The sequence below is a fragment of the Psammomys obesus genome, unplaced genomic scaffold (genome assembly GCF_907164565.1).
Source record: "Psammomys obesus unplaced genomic scaffold, mPsaObe1.curated_primary_1811, whole genome shotgun sequence".
Classification (NCBI taxonomy): domain Eukaryota; kingdom Metazoa; phylum Chordata; class Mammalia; order Rodentia; family Muridae; genus Psammomys; species Psammomys obesus.
Genome location: NW_026587216.1, coordinates 7,167,407 through 7,192,448, shown reverse-complemented (window position 1 = coordinate 7,192,448; position 25,042 = coordinate 7,167,407).

The window sequence follows — 25,042 nt, the reverse complement described above, 5'->3', positions numbered from 1 at the left end:
GTGATATTTAAAGTTTTCTCAGTGTAAGGGTAATTGAGTGCCACAGCAGTATACATGGCTAACTCAACAGGCTCCCACTTGTATGCATGTTCTGTATGAAGATTGTCACTAGGTAACAGCATAGCGCCTACAAAGGCTTCCACATTCCCCTGATATTAGCAGTTGGGCAGTTGTGATTTCAAGGGGGAAACAGTAGAAACTACTGCAGTGTTTCATAAAAATATGTCACCCTTTTTGTGCAACAGAAGACAGGAAAACACAGCACTAGTTTGTTTTTCCCAACAAAGATGAATTTCAAGTTGTCTCTGCCATCTTCTAAGCACCTCTTGTTTCAACCGTGAGCGCTGTTGTTGAAAAGCTCCTTGTAACAAACAAGTCAAGCTACAAACCACAAATTCTGCAGATGGTGGAATAATTCGCTGAGATAATCTGCATAAGCAGATTCATGTTTTCCATGGAAACATTTTAATTTAATGTTTGGCTTTTTTATCACAAGCTTACTGAACATCCCTAATTTTTTTTTTCATCTAGTTCCCACCTTCTCCTTAATTAAAAATTATCCTGGGATTAGAGATTAATCTTTTCCCTGGCAGTGATGTGATTACACTGTGCTATGTTATGCAGCACAGATTTTCTATTGTTCTATTGTCATAATTTCATTTAGATATGTAGCGCCATGTCATCAGCTTCCCTAATGAGTCTGCATGCCGTGCCGTTCAGGGTAAGCATGTACAGACAAAGAGAATGATATCAAAGTCTCTACAGACTACACACTTTGGGTCTATTTCTGCAGAACAAAAACCACATGGTGTTCAATATCCAGGCCTCTTATAGGTTAATTCATCCATTCTCTTGGCAATTAAACTTTTGTTTGGTTGGCAACCTTTTTATATAGGTTGAAGCTACTCTGACTTAATAGATATATTGACCTCTGGACCCATTTCCTCAGATTAACTTTTGCATCAAGTTGATGATACAGTATCCAAGAAGAGCCAAAGCCTCGGAGACCCTTGAAATAGATGCTGAGTGAAATAAAAATGAGTTGACTGCACTTTTTGTTTTCTGCAGCAATGAAAACCAAGTTCAAAGCTATTCAAAACAGCATTATATTGTGAGGAGGTTTGGAATAGTGGCCAGGTTTTTATTTTTATTTCATGCTTTTCCTGCATCTATCTTGGACAGGCTTTTATTAGTTAGCTGCCAGAAAGTTAGCATCTTGATCGTTATTATTATCTGTGTTTAATATTTTTGAAAATGTTACTATTAATATAACCCATTTGTCTATTTTCTTTTTTACCTTTATAGCTTCTAGAGTTGAAGTAATCAGCAAAAGGCAAGACATTATTTTCTGCTACCCAACGCTAAATGGAAAGGGAAAAATAATTGACCTATATTACAATACTTTTAAAAAAGTCTTTTACAGTGGTAAGAAATATAGGGGCTGTGTTAAAGAACTAGAATGGAACTCCTGTACCCTGAGCAATAAGCTGGGACCTGGACCACCCAAAGAGAAGCTGCTCCCACATCCATTGTTTGATCTGTTTGGGTGGCGCCTCTTTGGACTTCCAAGAAAAAGATTTATCCACAAAAAAAAAAAAGTTTAAAAAGATATAAAAAGATAGTTGCTTCAGTTTGAAGAGTGAGTTATTTATCTTCTGCCAGTTCACTGAGAAAAAAAAAAAAGAGTACCTTAAATTTTAAGGTGCATCAGTATGGCCTGAGGAGTGTGCTTTATTAAATGTGTTAAGAATCTAGTGCCCAGACAGAAGATTCTGTAGATACTGGAGAAATCTCGTGAATTTGCCTCTCTGACAAGCTTCCTGGGGACACTGACACTGCTGGTCAAGGAGATACATGGGAGAGAATATACCACTGAGTTAATGAGCATGTGCTTTCGTGATGTGTTAGTTACCATTGTCTATCCAACAGGTCCTAGTGTCTTGCCTATACAAGTAACTCTTAGGGCGACCAGCAGTTTTATAGAAATGTGACCATCCCGTGGGTTTTTGAAATGTGTGAAAGACAGAATATGCACAGATATCTGCAATGTGGACTAAGGGGTATGTGTATGCGTGCATGTATGTATGTATGTATGTGTATGTGTGTATGCATGTATATGTGTGTGTGTGTGTGTGTGTGTGTGTGTGTGTGTGTTTGTTTGTTTTTGTTTTTCAGTACTAAGGATCAAACCTCAGACAGCTGCACATGTGAGGCAAAGGCTGCCAGACAGGTTTACATCCTCAGCCCTTAACTAGAGAAATTTGAGCCTCAATCTTCACTTTTCTGTCTTCAGTTGCTGGTGATGACAGATCATTATTAAAAGTATAGTTTCTTAATTTATAAACTGAGAATGACAGTCATCTCCAAAAGCTGTTAGGACTATGTGTCTTATAAACAGAAACCTAATTACAAATGTAACTAATTATTACTATTGATGTTAATAGTGATTTTAGTTTGACTTTGTACATACCTCTATGAATATTAATTGAAAGAGGATCTATCATAGTGGGGTGAGTTTTGTTGAATGAAGATGACTTAATTTCTTGGGAGCTATCTTGCTAAATGTATATATATATAGGCATATATATGCATATATGTGTTACATATGTATATATATACATATATATTCATATATATGAATAAATAAACTGCAAGAAAGAGCATCTGAACAACTTGTACTGGTTTGTTCAGCATCAAGCCTTGTTATCCCTTGTTCATTTATTTCAAATATCTAAGACCAAATGAAATTGTTAATTTTGTCTAGAGAGCTATGCTTTGAATTTGCATTAATTTCATATAAATCTTCCTGTAGTCTACTAGTATAGTTAAATTTCTAGTTCTAACTCAGTAGTATAATCAAAGCAATTTTACGTAAAAACTAAAACCACAAAGTAACTTGGGAGTGGAGGCTTACACGGCAGAACTCTGAAGGCTGAGACAGAAGACAGAGCTCAAAACCAGTATGAACTGTTTAGTGAGATGACAGCATGGGGGCGAGGGAGGAGGAGGAGGGAGGGAAAAGGACCGAAAGGGAAATCAGAAGAGGAAATACACATTGATAAAACCTGCAGTGGGGCCTGAGCAGTAGGTCAGCAGTAGGGAGATCACAGGTGGTCCTGGGTTTGAGCCCTTCCTCCTACACTGCATCATTATACACAGTGGACTTGGGGGAACAATAGAGCACAATGAGATGTGTGTATCAACTAGTGGGTGGTGATGAGCCGTGTGAAGAATAGAGGGGAAAGTGACATTTTACTCCACACCACTTATTTCATTATACATTGTTTAGGTCATAAGCAATAAGCATTTACACAGCAATTTTTGTATTTGAAGTGATTAGAAAGTAACAATTTTATTTTTAAAAGGTATCACCAGTACCCTGACAGTGCTTTTGTGTTTGGAAAGCAGTATTCTCCAATATTGTGTGTTGGTGTTTCATTTCTGAAATACAGCCTATGGATCAATCCTTCTCTTCCAGTCCATGCTGAAATGGAATCCCAATCCATGACTGTAACTAGGTATTTTTTCCTCCAGCTCCAGCTCACGTAGTGCTTGTGTTCTGTGTCAAAACGTGCCACTGCTGAGGCTTGGGCTTCCCTTTGAGCGGTCAGTGAAAGTGATGTCTAATCAAGAATAACTTTCCCTGCAGGTTTTCTTCCTGTAATTTCCTTCCCACTGATTCTCCAGGAGGCGATTCTGCAGCAAAATGTGGTAGCTGTTTAATCAGTTCTCTTGATTTCTTTCTGAAATCCGTAAGAAGATAGTTTGCAATAACACCCATGTCTGGGAGGCTTTAACACCTTCGAGCACTTCGTCCTCAAGCTTCTCTGGGCAGATTTCTGCTCCAGGCATCAGATGGAAGGAAAAATAGCAACCTAGAATGAGTTTTTCACTCTGTGTCCAAACCTAGGAGATCACCCAGAAAGAGGAATACAGTCAGTTATATGAAGAATCAAAATTGGGCAGAACAAAGCTGGAAAAAACAACACATGAATGAATGACATGTCTTTCCTTGTTGCTTCCTCGGTGGCTGGGTTCTTTACTGCTGGTTTCTGTTCAATGACTGTCATGTTAGCAGGTAATAGAAGTAAGAACTGAAGCCATTTTTAGGGCAGACCTGACAAGCAAGAATGGTTTGGATCTCCAGACCTATCCATTTCAACAGAAACCAATGAGCCTAGCTTTAACTATTTTTGTGGAAATGTAAAATTGAAAAGGTAACAAATTTTCTAAGACTGTCTTGGTGGCAGAATGGTGTTCCCTAGGAAAAAACATATGCTAGTGTGTCCCTGCTCTCCCACCCATGTTGGTGCTGTCACTGAGCATGCTACAGGTGTGTTCTCTGTCTAAGTGTCCCTCTGCACTGTAGACCACAAGCTTCTAGGCCATGGAAACAGAGTTCCCATGCTCAGCTTCCCAGTAATGGCTCCACTGCTGCAGTTCAAATGAATGAGAGCCCTGAAGACAGCATGAAACAGAACCTAGAGGTGACATTCAGAGTCCTTTTTGAAATAGATACTGCATGCTGCTATATCAGGACTTATGTGGTTGGTTATTACTATTTACAGTCCTTCATATCACTGCTTTTTCACAGTGCCTTCCTTTTTCATGGTGCTCCTGACATTCTCTTTTAGACCTTTTGCTTGCGTTGGCTTCCAAACAAAAGGTTTCTGAGTGTCCTTGCCAATGAAGTGACTTGTGGGGCCCTGTCTCTCTTCCTGTATTACATTTTTAACCAGGGTGAAGAACAGAAAAAAGATGACAAGAATTTGGAAAAAAAGATTGTCAAGGAACTGGGGTCAGGGTGGAACTCTGAGAAAAAGATTGCTACCAATATAATTTTTTTTTTTGAATTGGGGAAGATCACCATGATTTTGTTTTCTTTGTGAGACTCTTTTCTAAACATTGATTGTCATGGTGGCAAGAATAAAAGAGGAGAGAAGCCATTTTAGGACTGACCTTGCTGTGGCATATGATTTGGGGCACATAAGGAAGTCTAGGTTTACCTGCTACAATAGTAGAAAGGAAGCCAGGCAGACAAAAAGACAGGCAGGGAAAGAACAATCAACCACTCCAGACAAGAGGTCAGATCTGATAAGCAGATAACAGACAGAAGTCCAGGAAATGTAGTACATATTCTGGGCAAGAACTATTAGAGCAGCTGAATCAACTTTATAGAGGATTATAATTCTATGTGTATTCTAGCTTGTAATCCACATATTATCCAGTCATTCTTTAAGCCTAAGTCATACACACTCATAGGACCCTTACTTTACAATCTCAAAATGTCATGATTTTTTTTTCTATACTCAGTGGTTCTCAGGGCTACACAGCAGCCAGAAAATCCAAGCTGTGTTCTGATTAGTGTTTATACATGACACATTTTTTTCTCTGCTGGATTGTACATTGTTTTTACATAACAAATAACTACAAAGGGAATAACAATATTGTGTGATCTTCTGGTGGCATAGAGTGTACATCTCCTATTGCCATCTCTATTTGAGTCCAAAAGAAACCTCTGCATTCTGGCAGTTTGCTAAAAACAGATGTCACCTCATGTTACATGAAAGGAGTATCACAGTAAGTATGTTGTGAACCAGCCTTGGACTCCCTCATATAAGTATTTTATTTTCTTTGTATTCTTAACTCTATTAGAAGTCATTGCGATGTTTCCTTTCTTAGTGTCTTCCTCCCCATTAAACTGTAAAAGCGCTACTGTTTCTGGCCATACAGTATGAAGCCATCTAATCCATAGCAATGACAGGACCTTTGAAATTAGGACTTAATGGGAGGATGGTAAAGGAATCCATCCATATAGAAAGACAATCAAAAAGGCAAAATCAAATAAGCTACATGTTCACAGCAGAAATTGGAAATAGTTTTAGGAAAAGGATAATAAAGCTCCTCAAAAAAAAAAAAAAAAGTGAAGATTCCAGAACTCACAGAGTCCCAACAAGAATGTTCACAATGTTTTCACACTCAGCGTTTTTATGGACATAGATATGTTTTTATGCACATAGATATGTGTGTCTGCATCTGTAAGTGTTACTTGTGCTTTTTATTTGACACTTTTTCTTCTGTTTGTTTATTTTTTATTTTATCGCGTTATATTTTAGGTACCTGTTCGTATTACAACTTAAGCACAGGAAACTTATTCAATGCTCATCCAAAAATGGAGCATCTATAGTCCCATGCACCCTCTGAGCCTCAGAGGCAAGATTGGAGCAAGCTGTCTTCAGAACAGGACAACACCATTTCAGTTTTAGCCTTACAAAGGTCATGTTTAGGGGCAAGGGAGATGCACAATATTAGAATTGTCACCATTATGCCAAGGTGGGCAGGAAAGCACTGCACTGATGAAGCCCTTTCTGGGGACCTTAATGAAATAATGATAGTTAGGAGGAAGGGGTTCATGAATCCCATCCATCCCTGAGTATCTACAGGCAGTGGTGGCTGGGTAAGAAAAGACAGTATCTTCAATCACTAGGTTATGAGAAAGTCCAATAATATGTAATGGGTCACTGTTTTAGTTTCTTTTCCTGTTAATGTAGTAAAATACTGTGAGAAAAGCTTCTTAAAGGAGAAAGGGTTTACCTCAGACTTTAAGGTATAATCTATGAGGGTGAAGAAGTCAAACAACAGGAGCTTGAATAAAGCACAAGGTCACCTTACATCAAGAGTTAAAAGAAAAATGAGGTGGCTCCACATTGCTTGTGATGGTTTAAGTGAAAAACGCCCCCCATCTGCCCCGTATGGTAAGGTACTTGCATATTTGGTCCGATGTGGGTAGTATTATTTGAGGAATGTTATGGCACCTTTATGGGTAGTTAGTGACAGTATATCTGTGTGAGTGGGCTCTGAGAGTGTCCAGGCTTGACTCAATTCTAGTTCATCCTCTCTTCAATATGTCTACGGTTACTGATACAATCTCTCATTTCCTTGCTCTGGCCACAGGCCTCCTTCTCCATCACTGGTCTCTCTCTGAAAAAGTAAGTCAATATAAACTCTTCCTTCAGTCGCTTTAGGTATTTTATCACAACCACAGAAAATTATCTCATATACTGCTGCTTGGCTTGCTTTCCATTCTTTCAGTATAGGATCTCAGTAAGAGAACTGTGCCATCTTCTGTGAGCATGCCTTCCCACCTCAGTCATTGTAGTCAGTCACGGTACCTTCCCAGGCATGCCCAGAGCACATCTTTCAGGTGATTCTAGATATTGTCAAATTTTCAACACTAACCATCATGGGTACCAACCAACGATCATGGGTACAAATAAAGCCTTATAAAAATCAGAAACGGAGCAAACTGGGAACAGAAGGAGTAGTGAGAGCGTAGGGTGACCAAGCAAGGGTAATATGGGTTGAATGCTATAAAAATATATGATTGTATGAGATATTACAATAAACGCATTCTTATATCATTAATATATGCAAATGAAAATGTTAATTTTGAAATGTGGTTAGTTACTAAGCTTGATCTAAGATGATTGAAGGAAACAGTGGAACTGAATAAGATGGGCACGTAAGGGAGCAGGGAAACAGATGAGCTTTGACCAGCAACTGAGACAGTCCCATGCAATAAAGGATGACAAGGAGGAAGTCACACCATTCATATTTCTGTGGCTGAGTGCTTCCTGGGTACAGCTACCCACACTAACTTGCTTACCTGCCGAATGTACACTAGATCCTTGCATTGGAGAATTTCAGTTCTGTAATAACAAGGAGATCAGGTGAAAAGAGAAAGAAGCAAACATTAGGACCAAAGCACAGAGGAAAAAAAAAAAAAAAAAACAGAGATAAATGAAAAGATGTCTCCAGCCAGAACCAAGCCTGTAACTTTTTGACAAGGTAGATGATCCTAATGCACTAAGGAAAACGCAGAACCTACCATTGTGCAGAGTCGGCTAACTGAAAGTCGATTCTATACTTCACCTTGTCTGTTCTGAAACAACAAAGAACTATTCCAGGTACTCATTAACAAAGCATCCGCCATATCGCTATTGTTCATTGATTATTTACCATACTACTTTTTCCTTTTGTTTTAAAGAAGTTTCTCTAGATTTTCAATATTTTTTAAATTAAGACATTAATCTTGAATAATTTAGGAGCTTCAACATCAGTCCTTGAAAACACTGAGAGCATAGGTAAAACTTCTTGTGGATATTCTACAAGTAGAACCTGCTTAAGAGACACTATTATGTGTTGACATTTTCTTTGTTTATTTTAACGGGTCTCAACTCAATTTCATAACAATGCCCTCTGAGATGATATTCAGTATTTTTTAAAAGCCAGTTTCAAAAACTAGAAAGTAGCCAAGATCTTCTCTTTAGAAGCAACCAATTCCATCACTAGAAAAATCTTATTGCCTTAAAAGTTTTTCTTATATCAAGCTTCATTCTCTTTCCATCATGTACGCCATTTTATTTCTTCAGAAAATACTCTTCTGCTTTGAAAAGCTTGACAGTTCTACAGATAATTTCTGCCAACTTTCTCTTCTCTTTCTAATCTTTCCTACCCTCGGCTACCCACTGTTAACATGAACTAACAACTTTCAGAACCTCCAGTACCGAGTACTCATGTGCCTGACCACTTTGTTTAACATTCTAAGTGATGGCTAATGTCCCTGAGCTGCAGAGTTAGAAAGAACTGTGTGGGCATCTCAGCTTTACTCTGTTAATGAGCATATAGAATGAAGCTCCTAACAGAGGGTTCTTTTTATACACACACACACACACACACACACACACACACACACACACCCCTTGGAATTTCATTGAATAGATAATTCTAATAAAAATGCAATACCTCACTGAAAGTATTAATTTGTATTTTCAAATTAAATTATTGTTTAAATTTCAGTATACTTTATTTTTTCTACCAGCTTGTAAACTTTAAAAAAATATTTATTTATTATTTATTACAATTTATTTACTTTGTATCCCAGCTGTGGCCCCCTCCTCTCCTCCCAATCCCACCCTCTGTCCTTATTTCCTCTATGCTCCTCCCCTAGTCCACTGATAGGGAGGTCCCCTGCCCTGTCTATCTGATCCTAGCCTATCAGGACTGGCTGCATTGTCTTCCTCTGTGGTCTGGCAAGGCTGCACCCCCCAGGGGGAGGTAATCAGAGAGCCAGTCACTGAGTACATGCCATAGACAGCTCCTGCTCTCCTTACTAGGGAACACACATGGAGACTGAGCTGCCTATGGGCTACATCTGAGCAGTAAGTTTTAGGTCCTTTCCATGCATGGTCCTTGGTTGGGGCATCAGTCTCTGCAGGGCCCCCAGGGACCTTTTTATTTTACTTTTTTTTTTTTTCTCCAAACAGATATGGGGAGGGAAACAGCAAACAATTAGAATTACAAATTAGACAGTACACAGATCAGAGTGGCCTTCAGTATATCCAAAGAGCAAGGGGGAAAGTAAGGCTTTTTTGAAACAGAAAAGAACAAAACAAAACAAAACACTGTGGAATTTATCTACAAAGAAGTCAGTAGACCTAGTGATATTTTTCAGTCTTTGATTAGGAGGTGATAAGAGTTGCTAAGTAAAAAAATATAGTAATGAAATTTTAGTAGGCTTGCTTGGTGCTTACAAAATTTTGTGACAGGATAACATTCTTCTTTTTATTTTATATTTATTTTTATTAATTACAGTTTATTCACTTTGTATCCCCCCTGTAACATCCTTAGGCACCCATCTATCTTTACTTTGCCAAGTGTCTTTGTATGGGCCATGTAGTAAGCTGCAGTAGCAATTTGGAAAATCTCTTGTGATCTCATGTTCAGTAAATCTTGCATGGTAATCCTTCTCCTTTTTGGTCTTCTTTTGGCTCTATTTTATCAGACTTTGACATGAAAGACTCCATTTTGAGTAGCACGGCTTTCATAGCCACATTTCAGTAATGTGGACACATGGAACACCCATCCTCCCTTCATTGAACTCTTTCCAGTTACCAGCATCTACTCAACTGCCAAGTGCTCTCAGAGTTCAGAAGTCAATGTTTCCTGCCAGAACAAGGATTAGGTGTGAAATATCAGCTAACATGTCCAGTTCCTGGCATATTCAAATGCACATTAAAAACTAATTACTACCACCAGAAGCTTTGGCTACAATTAAGCAGAATATATTAAGATTCTTTAGAAAGTTAAGGCTTTGCCTTTGTGATATTGGAGTTGAAGTTTTCTGTTTACAAATGGAGTCTAAGAAAGTGCATTATGTTGTGTTTGGTTTTATTTTGTTTGGGAGAGATAGAACAATGTTGACTTTTACAGTCAGATAGCTATTTTCTTCGAATTGAAATGGTTGTGGCTGGACAGAGAAGAGATGCTAACAAAACTCAGGCTGCTTAAGGGGGTTATAAGCTTCACAAGGGCACTTTTCCAGATGGTAAAAGCAATAAAGTTTTGGGGTGTAGAGGAAACCATAGTGAGACTTCCTTTACATGGGTAGAGAGGTCCCTGTCTACATCTTCACAATGGTAGGCTTTCTGGTTAAGTGAGCACGCTCCATACGTGAATAAACCCACAGCCATGCTCCTGTATGTAATCCCAATGAACTCACTGGCTCAGCACACCACACTTGAGTGGGACCATTACTTCAGTCTGTTGTTGGAGAAATCATGCAAGACACAAAACCGAAGCTCTCTCAGACATGCTGCAGAATTTGTACATTGCTTCATGATACCATTCAATAACATTTTGGCATTCTTCCCTTCCTGTTGGTTTGGTTGGGAGTGGGCCAGAAAAAGCCAGATGACCAGCAGAACTATTTTGTTGTTCTTTCTGGGCCTTAAAAAGAAGAATGTTTCTAATGTGGCACTAGAAGGTTCAAATCTAAATATGTCCCCCAAACATTAATTGTAAAGAGCTCTTGGAAAGGTTAAGTGTGGAATGAATCACATGCCAAAATAGCATAGGGAAACCAAGACTTTGTCATTTTCATTTGCTCCTTTCGACTGCATCCTTAAGAGGCATACCTTTGGGTAGCCAATTATGAGATGAAATTGATATGTTAGGGCTGCACTTCGCCCAGCTGCAGAGAGCAATGTGAATTATACATGCAGCTGAAGGAAACTGGGCAATGGTTTTAATTAATTGGCAATTTTGAGCCTCTTATGCTAAAAGCTACCTTAACAATATAAAAAAAATGATATGGGAAGGCTATAGAATTTGAAATATGCAGCCTGAAAAAACTGCACCATTCTGAGCAGGAGCTTTTAAGCAGAAATCTGTCTTTGACAAAGCCATTACATGCTAAATATTTTGCAGTTATAAAAAAATGATAAATAAATAAAAAGCAACTGAGAATTTTGAGTTTGTTAAGAGCTTTTTGCTTCTGGGGAAAAAAAAATTATAACCAGATTCTAAAATTGTATGCTTCTGAGTGAAAACTATAAACATCCCAAGATTATTATTATTATTACTTTTTTGCATAATGTTTGTTAGGGTAAAAGGGATGCTACCATCAGATACTCTGACCTGAAGGGATTACAATGGTGTTGGAATCAAAGTCACCTTGACCTTGTGTAGTCTTTCTGCATAAGAGTTTCCCACATAGAAGTTCTCTGACATCACTTTAAAAGCAGGTCATTCCAGGGCTGTTCTAAGAGCTTTTTTTTTTTTTTTTTTTTTTTTTTTTTTTTTTCAGAAAGAAGAGTTTGGACAGAGAGACTTTTCTGACTTCACATTTAAGGCCATTCCCATCAGGGCATACCCTTTTATTCAACGGCATTCCTACTTTCCTGTCCATTCCGAGCAGACCTGTGCATCAAAATAGACAGCCTTTTCTTAGCTCTAGGCACAGGCCTTAGCACTCACTGCTGTGCCTAGCTTTTATCATGGGAAGCAGGCATCCAACCAGCGCTCCTCAAGCTCTTACCCGATGAGACATCTCTCCAGCCCTAAAAATGTGGTTAAGTAAGTTTATTATACCTTTCACTTTTAGAATTATCTATCAGTGTAGCAGTGCTGGCCATGAGTCTTTTGATGGGGAGAATAAGGGTCACAACCCTCCATGACTGTGAAAATCTGCCAGGTTCTCCAGCATTTATAAATCACTTTCATATATTATTATCTCTTAACCTTTAAAAGAAAAGATAGGGAAATAAAGAATCATTATCCTCAATGACTGTGTTAACAGTGATGTGCTTTGTGGGAGGAGATTTTTGGCACCGGCTAGAAGTTTGTACAGCTAATTCGTGAGTTTTCCAAGCGAACCTTTTATCAAGGCATATCAAATTTTTTTTCATTCTGACTTTTTATTTGTAAATTCTGTGTATGTTGTAGACTACAAGATGAGATCTGCCTGAAATAGCAACCTCACCTAGAACTAGGCACACCAGTTTTCTAGAGAATTTCCCTTTGGTATGTTTTGTTATTTCACTAAACTCTACTCCCTTCTGAAGGTTGCCAATACTGTAGGTTTCATTTCAATATCTTTTATCTCTAAAAGGGTAGTCTTACACTCAAGAAATAAGAAAGAGCATTTTTGCTCCTGTTTATGTTTAGAACAGTTTTAATTTCAGAAATTAAAAAAAAAATGTGTCTTTACTGGTTTTCAGACATGTCATAATTTTGTGGAAGCAAAAGCAAAGGGATTTAAATAACAAACCATTGGCATGCCAGTGGTGCCTGAAACAGCAATGGTAAAAACATGAGCTCCGCCCCTTTTCCTTTTCCGTAATATGGTCCTAAAGCAGCTGACCATTTTAACACAAAGGCCCGCCTTAAATTTAGAGAGGAGGCAATAAAAATGGCTCATTTCTAAAATCTCATGTCACTGCAGGATGTTATTAATAAAACAGGTTCTCAGGTTCTCCTTTTACTTTAAAAATATGACTATACTATTATTAAATATGCAATATATTTTCAAAAGATTTATAAGCAAACTTTCTATTATAATATTAGCCAGCCATGGCTTCCTCTATGGATTAAAGAATTAAAATTTTAATGGGAAATTCATGGCTCAGGAGTAAGAAAGCTTCCTTTTTCTTCCAAATGACTGAATATATATTTGTCTCTTTCAAATAACAGGACCCAGAAACTTCATTAGGTTTGCATTAAGAAAGTGAGCTGTGTGCATTAACCTTTTCAGTCTAGAAAAGGGGAAATAAAATGAGCAATTCCGAAGCAGCACTGGTATTTCCAGTACTGTTCAAGGCACTTTAAATAATCCTTCTTGTAAGATGGCTGTTGTCTCTGTCTCCACATCACAAAAACTGAAAAGTATGGAATATCTTGAAATACAGTAAAACTGTGTCTTATAAACTGTGTCAGTTCAAAGATTACAATTTATTGTAACAAGTGATTGCAGTCATTCCTCAGCCTCAGGGGTGTGGTCTCAGTTCTCACAGACTACAAACTCTGGGCATGCAAAGGTCACTTAAAACTGCCAAATGCTTGCATACAACTCACTCAAATAATTGCTTTGGGTACTTTAAGCATGCATAAATTACTTATATTGTCTAATACAGTGTAGATGTTGCATAAATAGTTTTTATATTTAAGAATAATTGGACAAGGCTGCCCACTCTCTCCATATCTCTTCAACATAGTTCTGGAAGTCTTTGCTAGAGCAATACGACAGTTGAAGGAGATCAAGGGGATACAAATTTGAAAGGAAGAAGTCAAAGTATCACTATTTGCAGATGATATGATAGTATACCTGAGAGACCTCAAAAATTCTACCAGGGAACTCCTACAGATGATAAGCACCTTCAGCAAAATGGCCAGATACAAAATTAACTCAAAAAAATCAGTAACCCTCCTGTATACAAAAGACAAAAGGGCTGAGAAAGAAATTAGGGAAACAACACCCTTCACAATAACCACAAATGACATAAAGTACCTTGATGTAACCCTAACCAAGCAAGTCAAAGAGACTTGACTTGCTCTCAAGAAAGAATTAGAAGAAGATATCAGAAGATGGAAAGATCTCCCATGCTCATGGCTTGGCATGATTAACAGAGGAAACATGTCCATCTTACCAAAAGCAATCTACAAATTCAATGCAATTCCCATCAAATTACTAGCACAAATCTTTACAGACCTGGAAAGAAAAATTCTCAACTTCATATGGAATAACAAGAAACCCAGAAATGCTAAAACAATCCTCTACAATAAAAGATCTTCTGGAGGTATCTCCATCCCTGATCTTAAGCTCTACTATAGAGCAACAGTAATAAAAACTGCATGGTACTGGCATAGAAACAGAATGGTGGATCAATGGAACCAAACAGAAGACCCATAAATAAACCCACACACTTATGGACACCTGATTTTTGACAAAGATGTCAAAACCATGAATGGAAAAAAAGATAGCATCTTCAACAAATGGTGCTGGTCTAACTGGATGTCTACATGTAGAAAAATGCAAATAGATCCATATTTATCATCCTCCACAAAACTAAAGTCCAAGTGGATCAAAGACCTCAGCATAAAACCAGACACACTAAACCTGTTAGGAGAAAAAATGGGGAAGATTCTTGAACTCATTGGCACAGGAGACAACTTCCTGAACAGAACACCAACAGCACAGGCTCTAAGAGCAACAATCAATAAATGGGACCTCATGAAACTGAAAAGCTTCTGTAAAGCAAAGGACACCGTCATCAAAACAAAACGGCTGCCTACAGATTGGGAAAGAATCTTCACCAACCCTTTATCTGCCAGAGGACTCATATCCAGTATATATAAAGAACTAAAGAAGCTGAAAAGCAGCAAACCAAGTAATCCAATTAAAAAATGGGGTACAGAGATAAACAGAGAACTCTCTGTAGAGGAATATCGAATGGCAGAGAAACACTTAAAAGAAATGTTCAACGTCATTAGCCACTAGGGAAATGCAAATCAAAATGACCCTGAGATTTCAAGTTACGCCCATCAGAATGGCCAAGATGAAAAACTCAAATGACAACACATGCTGGAGAGGTTGTGGAGAAAGGGGAACCCTTCTCCACTGCTGGTGGGAATGTAAACTTGTACAATCACTCTGGAAATCAGTCTGGCCCTTTCTCAGACAACTAGGAATAGCGCTTCCTCAAGATCCAGCCATACCACTCCTAGGCATATATCCAAAAGAGGCTCAAGTACACAATAAGAACATTTGCTCAACCGTGTTTGTAGCAGCCTTATTTGTAGTAGCCAGAAGCTGGAAACAGCCTAGATACCCCTCAACTGAAGAATGGATGGAGAAATTGTGGTATATCTACACAATGGAGTATTACTCTGCAATGAAAATTAAGGAAATCATGAAATTTGCAGGTAAATGGTGGGACCTGGAAAGGATCATCCTGAGTGAGCTGTCCCAGAAGCAGAAAGACACACATGGTATACACTCACTCTTATAGACATATAACATAGGATAAACCTACTAAAATCTGTACATCTAAAGAAACTAATTAAGAGAGAGGACCCTGACTAAAACGCTCAATCCCCATCCTGAAAGGCAAAGAGGATGGACATCAGGAGAAGAAAATGGGAAACACGCTAGGAATCTGCCACAGAGGGCCTCTGAAAGGCTCTGCCCTGCAGACTATCAAATCAGACACTGAGACTTATGGCCAACTGTTGGGCAGAGTGCATGGAAGCTTATGTAAGAAGTGGGAAATAGTAAAAGCTGGAGAGGACGGGAACCCCACAAGGAGGGCAACAGAACCAGAAAATTTGAACACAGGGAACTTCCCAGAGACTCATACTCCAACCAAGTACCAGGCATGGAGATAACCTAGAACCCCTGCACAGATGTAGCCCATGGCAGTTTAGTGTCCAAGTGGGTTACATAGTAAAGGGAAGAGGGACTGCCTCTGACATAATCTGATTGGCCTGCTCTTTGATCACTTCCCCCTGAGGGGGGAGCAGCCTTACCAGGCCACAGAAGATGACAATGTAGCCACTCCTTATGTGATCTGATAGACTAAGATCAGAAGGAAGGAGAGGAGGACCTACCCTATCAGTGGACTTGGGGAGGGACATGCCTGAAGAAGGGGGAGGGAAGGTGGAACCAGGAGGGGAGGAGAGAGGGGCTTATGGGGGAATACAAAGTGAATAAAGTGTAATCAATAAAATAAAAAAGTAAAATAAAATATAAAAAAATTAAAAAAGAATAATTGGGAAATATATATACATATTCTGTACAGAGACAATTTTGTTATCTAGTTGGTTTGAGGTCTCAGGTATATCAGTGTGTCCTTGGATTTGTTTGTTTTGTAGCGGTGTAGAGTGTCTTTGCACTCTTCACCATCCAGCCCTCCCCTCCCAAGTATGTTTACAACTACAACCAGCTCCATGTGGTGTTGGGAGTCAAAGCCCGGGCAGCAGCATCTTCCATGCAAAACAAGCACTGTACCAATTGAGTAACATGCTCAGCCCTGAACGTGGTTTTTCCCTGAATATTTCTCTGGTTGGTTGAATTAGCATATGTTGAAGCAGTGATGCTCTGACGGCAAGTGGGTGAGCTTTCTCCTTCTCCAGTGAGCCATCAGTAGAGATCCAAGACACCAGAGTGGAAGGGCCAAAATGGAGAGAACTTCACCAGCTACTCCTTTCTGAAGACCAGACCAATCCTAAAGGATTTGGGAGCTTTGTGGTAGCTAAAGCCTTTGCCTTCCTGAAGACTAGTGTAATTTATGCTTGTGTTTCTCCAATCCTACACACAAGCCCCTGCTTTAGCAAAAGGCATTTTTATTGCTTGGCGGATGTAGCTTGTTTCTTCACAGCTCATGAACACTTTACGTTGGAGTAGCTCAGTCTTTTAGAAGTGATTTGATAAAGAAATAAATACTTGAGGTAAATTTTAAAGGTGAGAATGCCATCTAAAATGGGAGAGTCGTCCAATTGTTGTGAAAATAAATAAATCTACAGTGAGAACACTTGAACATGAAATTGTCGCAAAAGCAAAGAAAAGAATGAGGCTGTTAAAACTGTGTCTAGAATTCTCTGAGTCAAAAATCTTATGGTGAAGCATCAATTTATAAATGTATCTGTTCGCTCCCATTGAGAATTGATACTGTAACTGAAAAGCCTTTAGGGGAAACTAAACAGTGAGGTTGTATTCGCTGCCAGTTTCCAGCAGGGTCCTCAGGGTACGGCACAGTGGCTTCCAGCATCCTTGGTATTGACTTGTCTGGTTTATAAACAAACTTATGCGAAAGTGGTTAATACTTTTAGATTTTTCAGAATATCTGTGTGACAAAACAAATTTCATAGTGGATCATTTGATATAGTTGGTGGTGGATATATTAAAAAACACCTCAATTTTTAAAGTTTTTTTTTTCTTTATTTCTTTAGTGAAGAACAGGTGCTCTTCCTCATAACTCAAGCCTACTGTGTTAGCGGTCATTCAAATAATAATTTTGATTATTTGACTAGTAACGTTTTGAGTCAATATAGAAGTTGCACCTTTCAAAACTTGTATAATACTCTACACAAAGTATTTTAAGTATAAAAAAACAGATTTAAATAAATTCATAGCTGGGTGATGGTTGTGGTGGTGGCTCATGCCTTTAATCCCAGCACTCAAGAAGCAGAGGAAGGCAGATCTCTTGAGTTCTAGGTCAACCTGGTCTACAGAATGAGTTCCAGAATTGTCAAGGCTACACAATGAAACCCTGTCTCAAAAAAAAAAAAAAAGGTTTTTTTCTTTTGTTAGTGCGTGTGCACTGCCTAAGTGTGCACATGTCTGTGTAGATGCATATGTGAGATGCATTTGTCCGTGTGTTCTTGCATGTAGAAGCCAGAAGTCGACAGTGGTGGTGGTTTTTCTCAAATTGTCGCCCCCAGTAGTTTTTGAACCTCATATTGAACCTGGTTGTGCATCTGTTCAGCTAGCTTTAGCGCAAGAAAGTACCAGGGACCCGGCTGTGTCTGCCTCCACAGTAGGCATGTTCATTTATACACTGCCTCGCTCAGCTTTTTATGTTGGTGCCAGACATCTGAAATCAGAGTCTCATGATTATGCACCAAGCCCATTCTGCACTGAGCAAGACAGTCCCCATCTCCAATATAACAGCTTTTTAAAAATTTTCATTCATTCTTGTAGACAAAGAAAAGAGATGAGAATGACTTCGCTAGCCACAGACCTAATTAGTATCTGAGGACAAAATAGGTCAGCTCTTTAAATTCTCCCTCCATTTTTACTTTCACAAACTTCACCTTGGATTTCTCTCTAGGTCCGTTTCTTTACTTTGAAACTAAGGCAAAAAGTATATTAACCCAAAATCTATTTAGGTCCTACTGCTTCTCCTGGTTGCCTGGGTTGGTTCCTTGATTACCATACAAAAAAAAAAAAGAAAGAAAGAAAGAAAGAAAAAAAAAACGGACATAATAAGTGTCTCTAAAAAATTCTAAATCACTTGTATACTGCTTTTCCTTTCATGGAAAAGTATTATTCATTCTGCAATGTCTCCTGTCCTCACCTCTCCACTGAGGTACTGATCTGACCTGCAAGCACAGGCTTAGCTGCTTGTTTCCATAGCTTAGGGACAGTCTGTCTCTGCCAAATTGTTCATTACCGAGGCACTTAGTCCATCATAATTGCATTCAATCCAAGTACAAAAGCTGAATATCAAAGCAAATCAATGCATCTTCTATTTTGAAATGAGCTCTTTGAAAAATGATTCTCCACCAAGAATTAAAAATGTAAATCAGTGGACACTGAGAAAAAAAGTAGTTTAAGTAGTTTAAGGACTGATAAGTTTTCTTTTCACCAGATACCAAATTAGTTCTTCATTCATTCATATAAAACTATGTATTTTCCTAGCTTGCTCATTCAAAATCGTCCAGCCTTTATTTATTTAATTAGTAAATTGCACATCTACTTCCACATTTTAGATAGTTGCTGGTGTTTTCACTTCTCTGTACCAACTTGTCTATTCTTACTGCTATAACAACAACAACAACAAAAATCTCAGACCAGATAGTTCATGGGTAAAAGGTGTGAATCTCTTCCATTTTGGGGATTTGAGAAATTCATGATTACAGCATTAGTACTCGCAGCATTTGCTGAGGAGCTCTTCCATAACTGTGGCCTTTTCATGGTTTCCCCGGCCAGTAGAAATGAAAACACAGGATCCCTGACCCTCTCAATTTCTTTCTTTATTTTGTTGTGTGTGTTTTCCCTGCATGTGTGTATGCGTTCCATGTCTATGCCTGCTGTCCACAAAGGCACTGGATCACCTTGACCTGGATAGATTGTTGTGAGGCATAATGTAGGTGCTTCGATCTAAATCCACCTCCTCTCCAAGAACAATGGGTGCCCTTGACTTCTGAGCCATCTCTCCAGCCCCACTAAGGCTGTTTTATAAGACCACTTTTTCTGAAGTCTCACCCAGGATGTCTCAAATCCTCACCTCTTAAAGGTCCAAGATGCTTAATAGCACCGCAGTGATGGTTAGGTTTGAACACAGAAGTTTTGAAGTGCAAACGTTCAGGCACTGGCAAGCTCATGTCCAGATCTTACTCTCCTGTGGTCCATGCATAAATTGGAAAAAAATAGAAGCATGTACAAAGTTCATAATGTTAAAAGATTAAAATACAAAAACTCAATCAAGTCTAAAATAAAAGTTCTATATATTATTTTTCTTTTTATTGCATTTATCTATTTTTTTATTTTTATTTATTACAATTTACTCACTTTGTATCCCAGCTGTAGCAGCCTCCCTCTTTCTTCTCCTCCCATGTCTGTTCCCCAGTCTACAGATAAGGGAGGTCTTTCTCCTCTTCCAGCTGACTCTAGCCTATCAACTCTCATCTGGACTGGCTGCATTGTCTTTCTGTGGCCTGAGAAGGTTGCCCCCTTCCACAGGGAAGATGATGAAATAGCCAGCCACTGAATTCTTTTCAGAGAAAGTCCCTGTTCCCATTACTAGGGTACCCACTTGGAGACTGAGTTGCCATGGGTTACATTTGTGCAGGGATTCTAAGTTATTTCCATGGATGGTCCTTGGTTGCAGTATCAATCCCAGAAAAGACCCCTGTGCCCAGATATTTTGCTTCTGTTGCTCCTCTTGTGTAGCTCCTATCCCCTCCAGGTCTTTCTATGTCCCCCTTCTTTCATAAGATTCCCTGCACTCTGCCCAAAGTTTGGCTATGAATCTCAGCATCTGTTTTCATACCTTGCTGGGTAAGGTCTTTAAGAGGTCCTCTATGGTAGGCTCTTGTCCTGTTCCCTCTTTTCTCCATCTTCTGATGTCTATCCCATTTGCCTTTCTGAATGAGCACCTTATCCAGGGTCTTCCTTCTTGCTTAGCTTCTTTAGGTGTATAGATTTTAGTACAATTATCCTATATTATGTATCTAATATCCATTTATAAGTGAGTGTATAGCATGTGGGTCTTTCTGCTTCTGGGATACCTCACTCAGTAGGATCTTTTCTAGTTCCCACCATTTGACTGCAAATTGCATGTTTTTAATTGCTGAGTAGTATTCCACTGTGTAAGTGCACCACAATTTTTGTATTCATTCCTCCATTGAGGGACATCTGAGTTGTTTCCAGATTCTAGCTATTACGAATAAAGCTGCTACAAAGATGGTGGAGCAAATGTCTTCATTGTATACTTGAGCATATTTCTGATATATGCCTAGGAGTGGTAGAGTTGGATCTTGAGGTAACACTATTCCTAATTGTCTGAGAAAGTGCCAGATTGATTTCCAAGTGGTTGTACATGTTTACATTCCCATCAGCAATGCAACAGGATTCCCCTTTCTCTACATCCTCTTCAGCATGTGCTGTCACTTGAGTTTTTGATGTTATACATTCTGAGGAGTATAAGGTGAAATATCAGGGTGATTTTGATTTGCATTTCCTAGATGACTTAGGAAGTTGAGCATTTCTTTAATTGTTTCTCTGCCATTTGATATTCCTGTATTGAGAATTCTCTGTTTAGCTCTGTACCCCATTTTTTTAATTGGATTACTTGATTTGTTGCTTTTAACTTCTTGAGTTCTTTGTATATTCTGGATATTAGGCCTCTGTCATATATAGGATTGGTAAAGATCCTTTCTCAGTCTGTAGGCTGTCATTTTGTTCTGATGACAGAGTCCTTTGTTTCACAGAAGCTTTTCAGTTTCATGAGGTCCCATTTATTGATTGTTGATCTTAGAGCCTGTGCTGTTGGTGTTCTGTTCAGGAAGTTGTTTCCTGTGCCAATGAGTTCAAGGCTCTTCCCCACTTTTTCTTCTAACAGGTTTAATATGTCTGGTTTTATGTTGAGGTCTTTGATCCACTTGGACTTTAGTTTAGTGCAGGGTGATAACTATGGATCTGTTTGCATTCTTCTACATGTAGATATCCAGTTAGCCTCGCACCATTTGTTGAAGATGCTATCTTTCTCCCATTGTATGGTTTGGCATCTTTGTAAAAAAATCAGTTGTCCGTTAAGTGTGGGGGGTTATTTCTTGGTCTTCTATTTTATTCAATTGATCTACCAGTCTGTTTTTATGGCAGCACCATGCAGTTTAAAGCTTTTTATAACCAAATGGTCCAGAGCTAGTATTTAATCCACAACAGAATCTTGTTTACAGATCTTGTCTATGTCTGAATATTGTCGTATAACAGAATCTGTCAGACTTTTGGAAGTGAAACCAATAGGACATAACATAGAATTCAGAAATTCGAAGACAAACTGACAGCCTTTTTCTCATAACAAAATAAAATCCTTGAAAACTCCCTGGCAAAGAAGTGACTCTATAGCAACAGAGGAGACTGATGGGCGAAAGCAAAGGTCACACTGAAGGGAAGAAGTGAGAAAGCCTGTTATAGGTAGAGTGCTCTTTTGCCATTTTAACAAATTATACACGTTAAAATGATGCTCAGGCTGGTTTTATACACTCCTCTCTTGATCCTACCTCGTGTTTTATTGCATTTGAAAAAGTTTTTTTTTTTCCTACTTTGAACCTCTAAAGATCAGGCTGAGGCAGTCTGCCTTGAGAGCACTTATTGGAGGCTTTCATACCTATTTTACTACATTTAAACTGTCATGAAATCACTGGAGTGTTTCAGTTAGGTTTCCCTTGAACTTATCACCTTACAAAGGCATGTATAGGTCTTCCCCAAAGGCAGTATCTTTTTCAAAAGTACCATCTCACATTGGCTACAATGGCCACTTCAGTTGGATGACAATGTAAAAGGAATAGAAGTCTTGAGTACAGTGGAAAGTTTTTTGATGACTTGATAAACCTATGATATCATTTTCTGGAGTGTTTTGTTTTTCAACCTTATTCTTGTTCTTTCATTCTGAGGATCTAAAAGGGGTTTATCCCAACCTCTACAGCTCTCCAATGGTATTTAGATTTTCTTTTATGACAGCCAGCATATGAAAGGAGAAGCTCTCAATGAGTGATAATGGGTAACTGCTCAACCACTCCAGGCCCTTGTGCTTAGGATACTGTAGCATCGAACATCTTCACTGTAGTTTTACAACCTCTTCAAACAATAGATGCATTTGCACTTGCGCCGCCACTGAAAACTCGTAAACATACAATCTCCAGTTTAACTGACAGCATATAATGCAAAGATGTTTCTCTGAATGTTTAAAGTTCCTCAATTACTCCCTAACTTAAGCCATCTAGAAGTGAGTCATATGCTCAGCTACTCCTTTGTCCCAAAGTAATTAATATAATTGTCTATACAACACATTACACAGATATTGCCACAGTCGTATACATTGGAAAAACTCAAATCTAGAAGGAACTGTTTAAGAGAACTCTGAGGTTTAAGAGAATTAACAGGAAGTGAAAAAACAAGTCACTTGATATTTCTACTCTTAACGTCTTTTGGGTCCTCAGTGTAGAATTTTCTGCTGCTGGCTTACAGCTCTTTGACTTCAGATGGTAACTTAGAACCCCTCTGTTCTCACTAAACTTAATTTCACTCTTATATCACATATTATTCAATAAGGAAAACCATTGTCCCATGAGGCATTTGGTGGGCTCTAACATAGTTGGAGTTATTGGCTACAAAGGTACAAAACAGAGAAAGTGGCTAAAACAGTCAATTCTCTGAGAAGAAACAAGGGCAAGGAAGAGTTGAACTGAGCTCCCTGCAAATAGCGCCTTTCGGGGTGAATCTACATATCTGTGCTGAGCTGTTTTCTGGCCATACTAAGGAATGGAAGAAACAGGAGGAGGTGTAAGGAGGACTCGGTTATCTTGGGTTGAGGCTGGTATCTCCAAAGAGATACAACAGGGCCTATTCTATGAATACCTGGCAACTGGTACCAACTGCCAAGGTGAGAGAATGTCGTTCTGGGCCAACAGTAGCAGAAGAACTCACATGCTATCTTTTTTTCTTCTGTCTTTCGTCTCCTTCACTGGCAAAGCTGGATGGTGAGCAAGCTAAATAGAAAAAAAAATTAATAAATAAACAAAAGAAAATCTTTCTGTGCTATGTAGTTTTATGTCAACCTGACAAGCTAGAGTTATCTGAAAGGAGGGAACATCAATTGAAAAGAAAACAGCTCCATAAGATCTGGTTATAAGACATTTTCTTAATTACTGATTCATGTGCTGGACCCAGTCTAGTTCAGGTGGTGCCTTCCCTGGGCTGGTGGCCCTAGGCTCTATAAGAAACTACACTGAACAAGCCATGATGAGCAAGTCAATAAGGAGCACCCCTACATTGCCTCTGTCTCAGCTCCTACCTTCAGTTTCCAACCCTGTTTCAGTTTTTTCCCCCCCTGGTTTCCTTCAATAATGGACTACAATGTGGCAGTGTTCAAATAAACCCTTTTCTACAAAATTTGTTTTCTGGTCAAGGTGTTTTATCATAGCAATAGCAACCTTAACTAAGAAATGTTCCTACCTGTAGTCTCAGATATCAAAGCAGTGTATAGAATGGTAGGCTTCTAATTTAGATGTAATTAGATTTCTTATTTCCTTCCCAAACCATCATGTCTATCCATCCTTCAATCTCTGACATTAAGAGACACTTGGGCAAGTACTTCCATCATTCCTTGGTGTTTTCAATGTGGGAAAAGGACGGTGTCAGAGAAATTATAAAAAAAAAAAAATTTACATGGTCAGTAAAGTCAAGAAAAAGATAATCAATCTTACCCCTGTGGAGAATTAAAAAAATCTAAAATAAAGAATTTTTTTTTCACCCATAAAATTACAAAAAAACTAGTAATGCTATCTGTAGAAATCTATTGATATCGTGCAAAAAATGCAAAGTGTTGTTATGCCACAAAATAAAATCTGTTCCCTGATACTTCCTACTTCTGTGCTGATAATGCTGTTGTTGAATTAGAGAACAAAGGTAGTTAGGAGACTTTCCTGAGGTCAGAGGGTTCCAAAGACTCTTAGATTCTTGGAACTTGTAATTAAAATGTTATAAACAAATCTAGTCCTTATTTTTGCATGTGAACAGGAAAGTATCTTAGGATTTAATGTATCTTAGGTTTAAATGTGTTATCAGTGTTTTTTAAAATGGAAATATATAAACAACAGAATAATCAAGGATGTTTAACTGGCCCATCCAGACAACCTCAGGTGACATTTTACAAATTGGTCACTTACATGCACAGTAGGAATAGATGTACCTGTTTTGGGAAACACAAACAGGAATATGTACACACTCCTTGCCCAACTTCCAGTCCCTTTAATATAAATATTTAGTTATTATTTTAAATATTTCATACATTACAAAGAAATTGGCCAGGCAGTTCTGTAGCTGTAGCTATTTTCTTTCGTCTGTGCTGTTTCACTTTGGTTTAGATTATGCCTAACATATTTAATTCTATTCATGAGTGCCTTATATCCTACAAAACTGTAACGTTATTTGAGCTACATACTGTAAGAAGATGGCCAAGCTGTATAGACCTTTAGCTATATGTGATTTAAATCTCTCATTATGGTATGAAAAATTAATGCAAAAATGGAGTCTGTGAGTTCATGTACCTGGGCGAAACCCCTGTGTCAATGACTGGACTCAAAGGTCCTATTTTACAATTCTAATGAATACCTTATCCCAAATTCAAGAAACACATAAAGAAAATAGCTAAACATTTGTCTTCAGTTTAGTCACGGACCATTCATGAGTATCTTGTTT